The sequence below is a fragment of the Clupea harengus genome, chromosome 10 (genome assembly GCF_900700415.2).
Source record: "Clupea harengus chromosome 10, Ch_v2.0.2, whole genome shotgun sequence".
Lineage (NCBI taxonomy): Eukaryota > Metazoa > Chordata > Actinopteri > Clupeiformes > Clupeidae > Clupea > Clupea harengus.
The window spans coordinates 17476824-17484400 of NC_045161.1; positions in this window are offsets into that span (position 1 = coordinate 17476824).

The window sequence follows — 7577 nt, forward strand, 5'->3', positions numbered from 1 at the left end:
TGTGTAAGTCTGTGTGTGTGTGTGTGTGTGTAACAGCTCTGTGTAACAGCTGTGTGTTGTGTAACAACTTTGTGTGTGTAACAGCTCTGTGTAAGGTTGTGTGTGTAAGGCTGTGTGTGTGTGTGTGTAACAGCTCTGTGTAAGGCTGTGTGTGTAAGGCTGTGTGTGTGTGTGTAACAGCTCTGTGTAAGGCTGCATTCCTCCCCTGAAGAGGGATTCATTCTCAAACTATTCTGATCCACAGAGCTCCATGGAAGAACAAACAGCTTGACCCCTGCAGAACCCACAACCCCCCCCCCCCAAACACACACACACAGATACACACTCGCACACACACTCACTCCTCTTGTCTCTGTTCAGAATGCTTAAGGATTCCAGAATGAGGAAAGAACTTGGCAGAGATTCCATGTCTGCCTCAGCAAATACTTGTCCTGTTCCCGGATCTCTGTGTTCTGATAGAGAGGCCTGATGTGAGAGTGTCACGACCCAGATAATCTTTAAGGGGACGTCCGACAGCGCTTCAGCACCAGCAAACTGGGAAGTCTTCTTTCTTTTAAAAACACTAAAATCAGCTCCAGCTGTTGGGCTGTCCCTCCTGCTGGCCTGGGGTGCCTGCTGATTACAGTGTGTGTGTGTTTACTGATGATAGTGTGTGTTTACTGATGATAGTGTGTGTGATTACTGATGATAGTGTGTGTGTTTACTGATGATAGTGTGTGTTGACTGATGATAGTGTGTGTTTACTGATGATGGTGTGTGTGTTTACTGATGATAGTGTGTGTGTTTAGTTATGATAGTGTGTGTGTTTACTGATGATAGTGTGTGTGTTTAGTTATGATAGTGTGTGTTGACTGATGATAGTGTGTGTGTTTACTGAGATAGTGTGTGTGTTGACTGATGATAGTGTGTATGTTTACTGATGATGGTGTGTGTGTTTACTGATGATAGTGTGTGTGTTTAGTTATGATAGTGTGTGTTGACTGATGATAGTGTGTGTGTTTACTGATAACGGTGTGTGAGTTTACTGGGCCCTATTTGTCGTACGTGGTTCAGTTAAGTCGATCAAATGTCCCATTAGCCAGTTTAAATTAACGCGATGATTGAGGACAGGCTATCTCGGTTCGTCCAAGGCTGGTCCGCCCTCAAACAATGTCGTTAATTCGAACTAGACTTCAGATCAGGGCAATTGAGCATGCCCGTCCTACTTCAAAAGGGGGAAGCGTTGGGAACCGTACAAAGGCTACTAAACTCAAAGAAAGAGCCTCTTTTTTCTCTGCTGGCGAGCAGGAGATGATCATGAACGCTTATGAAGAATACAAGACCATAATCATAGCAAAATCCAACACCGCCACCGCTGCGAGAGCAAGACAAGAAGCTGTGTATGGGGCTGTGTATGTGTATGTGTATGTGTGGCAGTGGTACAGGGGTATAGGAGTTGTTTAGGGGAGTCGTTTAGTAATTGCAAGGTTGCTATTGTATTTTTACATTTCCTGTAAGTCGCTTTGAATAAAAGCGTCTGCTAAATGACTAAATGTAAATTTATTAATAAGAAATTCAATAAATTGAAGCAGTGAAAAGAAATTGTGTGTATTTCTCTCTATTCTTATCATGAGTCCACCTTAATCATTTTCTACAATAATTATATGCATTGGTGTACTAATAACACTGTCATATAATTATGAGTGCTATGTTCTCCGCATCGCCGACACTACAAAAATGTACCACTCGCAAAAAAGCGGAAGGTTATGCATAGAGTCTGTGAGACAGTCAATGCTCGGCTGCGACGTGTGGTGTTTGCAATAAATGGCTCGAGTAGGTCTTGTAAATAAATTATTCCTTGTCGGCTGAATCGGTAGCGCTCATAGAAGAACTCATCATGATGGAATAACAGATCTTGCCGATTGCGAAGAACTCTCTCCCTATGAAACGCTAATCTAACTAATATCGCTCCTTCGCCAATAGGATCTCTGAGGAAGGGAGCTGCCATTTTTTTCCGGGGGTGGCAAGCTTATCCAGCTCACTGGATAAGTTTGTTAGCCTGCGCTGGAGCAGGTTCAAGTTTATTGATGTGTTGCTATGGTGATTTAGCCAAAGTTGCTTCGACGAACCGAAAAGAGGGACTTCCTGAAAATGATCTCGGTAACTCGCTAAACGAGGTACGACGAACAGGGCCCTGATAGTGTGTGTGTGTTTACTGATAGTGTGTGTGTTTACTGATGATAGTGTGTGTGTGTTTACTAATAGTGTGTGTGTGTTTACTGATGATAGTGTGTGTGTTTACTAATAGTGTGTGTGTTTACTGATGATAGTGTGTGTGTTTACTAATAGTGTGTGTGTGTGTTTACTGATGATAGTGTGTGTGTTTACTAATAGTGTGTGTGTGTTTACTGATAGTGTGTGTGTTTACTGATGATAGTGTGTGTGTGTTTACTAATAGTGTGTGTGTGTTTACTGATGATAGTGTGTGTGTTTACTAATAGTGTGTGTGTGTTTACTGATAGTGTGTGTGTTTACTGATGATAGTGTGTGTGTGTGTTTACTGATAGTGTGTGTGTTTACTGATGATAGTGTGTGTGTGTGTTTACTGATAGGGTGTGTGTTTACTGATGATAGTGTGTGTGTGTTTACTGATAGTGTGTGTGTGTTTACTGATGATAGTGTGTATGTTTACTGATGATAGTGTGCGTGTTGACTGATGATAGTGTGTGCGTGTTGACTGATGATAGTGTGTGTTTACTGAGAATAGTGTGTGTGTTTATTGATGATAGTATGTGTGTTTACTGATGATAGTGTGTGTTGACTGAGAATAGTGTGTGTTGAGCCTACTGGCTCTCCCAGGTTCTGTTCCTGGAAACCAGAATGTTTAGCAGGCAGCTCGATCTCTCTATGTGTGTGTGTGTGTGTGTGTTTATGTGTGTGTGTGTGTGTGTGTGTGTGTGTGTGTCTCTCTCTCTCTGTGTGTGTGTGTGTATGTGTGTGTGTGTGTGTGTGTGTGTGTGTGTGTGTGTGTGTGTATGTGTGTGTGTGTGTGTGGCTGTGTGTTGGCTAGATCTGCACTAAGGCCCTCGCTCAGGGCAATCTGCCAGCAAAAACACTCTGTTCCTCTGTTCTCCACTGTCTATTCTCTCTCCTCTCCCACACACTCTTATATACAGTCACACACACACACAAACACACACACACACACACACACACACAGTGACACATATACACACACGCTCTGTCTATCTCTCTATCTCTCTCTAACACACACACACACACACACACAGTCTCTCTCTCACACACACAGGCACACACACACACGCACACACACACTCTCTCTCTCTCTCTCACACCCACACACACACTCTAGCAGCATATTACATATACACATATTAAAACTTTTATTTGGATCATAATGCAGAGAAAGAACTGGAGATCCAAACATTAATGAAAGTATGTTTTAGGTTTGTACAGATATGGATCAAACACACACACAAACACACACACACATGGATGTTTTAGGTTTGTACAGATATGGATCAAACACACACACACATGCATGTTTCAGGTTTGTACAGATATGGATCAAACACAGAATGCTTGTAGTACACACACACACACACACACACTCACACACACACATGCAAGTTTTAGATTTGTACAGCTATGTATCGATCACAGAATGCGTGTACTACATACACACACACACACCCACACAGAATGCGTGTGCTACTCCCCCGTTTTCAGTACGAGTGTAGTCAGTCCCTCTAGGATTTCGTGATCTTGCGTTTTCACAAATTCACGCAAATTCAAGGGTTCAAAGGTTGCATTTTTCTCTTATCGCACACACACATACAGGCACACACACACACACACAATGGCCTGGAGTTGGGAGCAAGAGATTCCACAGGAAGTGTGCCTGTTCCAGCCAATGGGGGGCTGTGTGTAGAGACACCAGGTCCAGCCCCCTTACAGAGGGCCCTTTGCCTCTAGTGCCTCTTGTTTTCCCTCTGCTGTCCTCAAGCACCCCTCTCTCATGAAAGTAAAATAGACACACTGGTCAGAGGCATGGAGTGAGATGGTGTCCAGTCGTGTGTGTGTGTGTGTATGTGCGTGTGCGTGTGTTAGTGGGTGTCCAGGACAACACTCCTGCTCCACTAATACTGATCCAATACCTTAAAGCTGCAGACAGCACACACACACACACACACACACACACACAGAGAGAGAGAGAGAGAGAGACACACACACAAACACACACACACACACACACACAAACACACACACTATTAGCCTTTTGTGATCACACTCTCCCCTTCAACCTCCTCATGTGTGATTAGCGTTATTACAGACACTCAGACACAGACACTTTTAAATGAGCTCACATCTCAGCGAGAAACATGTCAGTGCTGTCAGGAGGCAGTGAAAACAGTGAGAACAGCATCCTACACTGAGGCGCGGGAAGCCAAACACACACACACACATGCGCGTGAAGCCAAATCGGCTACGTGGAGGACGTGTCCACGCTGGGCTTTGTTCAACCCTTTGGCACAACTTTATATGCAGACAGGAGATTGAGGCTGGAGAATTTCAATGAGACCTGTCCTCAAGACTAAGCCCCGACCCTGTCGTGTGTGTGTGTGTATGTGTGTGTGTGTGTGTGTGTGTGTGTGTGTGTGTGTGAGTGTGTGTGTGAGCCTATGGGGTGTAGAGCAAGCTCTGACCTAGTTGTGTGAGATGGGCATCTGAGTTCTACAGCAGTCACGATTCATATCTGCTGCCTGACAGTGGTGTTATTATCAGCCTTAGTGCCATGCAGTTATCCACTTTCATCTCAATCCTGTCCCAATCGTGTGTATGTGTGTGTGTGTGTGTGTGTGTGTGTGTGTGTGTGTGTGTGTGTGTGTGTGTGTGTGTGTGAGCCCATGGGGTGTAGAGCAAGCCGTGACTCACTCGTGTGTGTGTGTGTGTGAGCCCCTGGGGTGTACAGCAAGCAAGCGAGTGTGTGTGTGTGTGCGTGTGTGCGGGCCTCAGACTCAGTTCCATGCAGTGATCCATATTCATCTCAGTCCTGACAGAGGACACTCAGATGCTTTTGAAGGTGATGTCTTTCTCTGAAGTGTGTGTCTTCCTCCTTTCATCAGTGGCCACTTCTTCACACACACACACACACACACACACACACACACACACACACACACACACACACACACACACACACACACACACACTTCACTTCCCATGTTTGCTGATGTGAAACCACCTCTGACACCTGTAACGCGCAGTCATTTGAATACTGATTAAGGAGTTAGTTCTCATAGATGTCCCCCTCCTTTGATCCTGTGTGCTGATTATTCCCCTCCACAACTATAATTTACACTGTAATCTGGGCAATAACTTTTATGTCACCGGGAATAGCTTGTGTCCATGAAAAAAGGACTTAATGTGGTGGGTAGTGTCCGTCAGTGTGTGTGTGTGTGTGGTGGGTAGTGTCCGTCAGTGTGAGTGTGTGTGTGTGTGTATGTGTGTGTAGTGGGTAGTGTCCGTCAGTGCGAGTGTGTGTGTGTGTGTGTGTGGTGGGTAGTGTCCGTCAGTGTGAGTGTGTATGTGTGTGTGGTGGGTAGTGTACATCAGTGTGAGTGTGTGTGTGTGTGTGTGTGGTGGGTAGTGTCCGTCAGTGCGAGTGTGTGTGTGTGTGTGTGTGGTGGGTAGTGTCCGTCAGTGTGAGTGTGTGTGTGTGTGGTGGGTAGTGTACATCAGTGTGAGTGTGTGTGGTGGGTAGTGTCCGTTTGTGTGAGTGTGTGTGTGTGGTGGGTAGTGTCCGTCAGTGTGAGTGTGTGTGTGTGTGGTGGGTAGTGTACATCAGTGTGAGTGTGAGTGTGTGTGTGTGGTGGGTAGTGTCCGTCAGTGTGAGTGTGTGTGTGTGGTGGGTAGTGTCCGTCAGTGTGAGTGTGTGTGTGTGTGTGGTGGGTAGTGTACATCAGTGTGAGTGTGAGTGTGTGTGTGTGGTGGGTAGTGTCCGTCAGTGTGATGTGTCAGTGAAACTCATACTGAGAGGATGTTTTGGCTGAGGTCGCTCCGGGCAACTGTGCCAACAACGCACGTATCACCCAAAATCAGGCTGGCAGAGGGTGTTTCCAAGGGAATGTGTGTGTGCAGGGCCGGCCCTAGCACATTTGGTGCCCTAGGCAAGCTTCACTCCCCCCCCCCAAAAAAAAGATAGCCTGATGACAGTTTCGACTGAATGGCAATAACAAGGAACATCACACGTCATTGGCTAGCTAGCGTTAGCTAACTAGCAAGATTACACACATTCGCTAAAGTTGACAATACAATACTTGGATTTTCACCAGTTTTCCTCACTTGTTGACAAGTTGCCGTGTTTGTCTTTCCTAATGGGTGTGCTATGCAACGAGTAAGATATTTGTAGTGTTGGCTTTATCTGTGTGCCCCTGGTGTAATTTATGACTGGCTGGCCCTCAATATTTTAATCATGTCTTTTTTGTATTATGTATAATAAATGGACATAATATTTTTGATATACCCGCCTCTGTAAAATCCTTAAAGAACTATGTGACAGGGAGTAGGAAGACTTTCAATGATAAGGTACATCTTTTCTTCTTCACTCCACTAAAGTGCCCGTGGCAATTCTGCCATTTTCTGGGATTCATTCTTGGCTAAGAACAGGGTTTAAGGATTTACCTTTCTCCTTGGCACGTTTCTTTTCTTCTTCCTTTCTTTTCTTTTTGAATTGCTTTTGCCTCTTCATAGTTCCTTTTGTCAACGTTGCTTGGACACACACACTCAAACCATACCCCTCAATGTTCTGACAACACCAAGGAGGTACGTACCCCTTCCTCTTTCGATTTTTGGCTCATTTTTCCCTAATGTTAGATTTTTTTTTTAATGTCAAAATATCGGTTGGAGATATAGAAGGGGGTGAAAAAAACTCTGCCCAAAAAACTCCGCAGTTTTTGGCGCCCCTAGGCAACTGCCTATGTCGCCTGTAGGAAGGACCGGCCCTGTGTGTGTGGGAATGTGTGGGTTCTGGCCTGTATGTTCAGAAGAGAGTGTTTCCATGGGAGTAGTTTATAACTTTTACTATATGTCCAAATTTGATAGATTATGTCATATATGAGTCATATATGATTGATGTGTAATGTGTTATTTGATTGAATTATGTCATTTTGATTAGCCCATAACTCAACACAGCACTCTCTCTGACTTACATGACACCATCTGACGTTTCACAGAGACAGTTTAAGGATAGATTAGTCTTGGCCTGGCAGGGGTGTGAGAATTGGCTGATAGACCCCTTTGTTTTAAAAAAATTGTGCATAGAGTTTTCTAAAAATAATACACAAAGGAAAAAAATAGTCTTATAAATCGTGTTTATGGTGCTGTGTCCAAAATCATCCTCCTTGCTACAAGTCTCAATATTCACCTCTCCATTTCACTCTTTTAATCTCCTCTTTTGGCCCTGACATAAATTCAAACTTCTCATTTGTGTTTTTCGAGTTAATGTTATTCTCTCTTCCTGTTGTTGACATTTTAAACTCTGTTAAACATTTAGTACATCTGATCTACGCTTCACT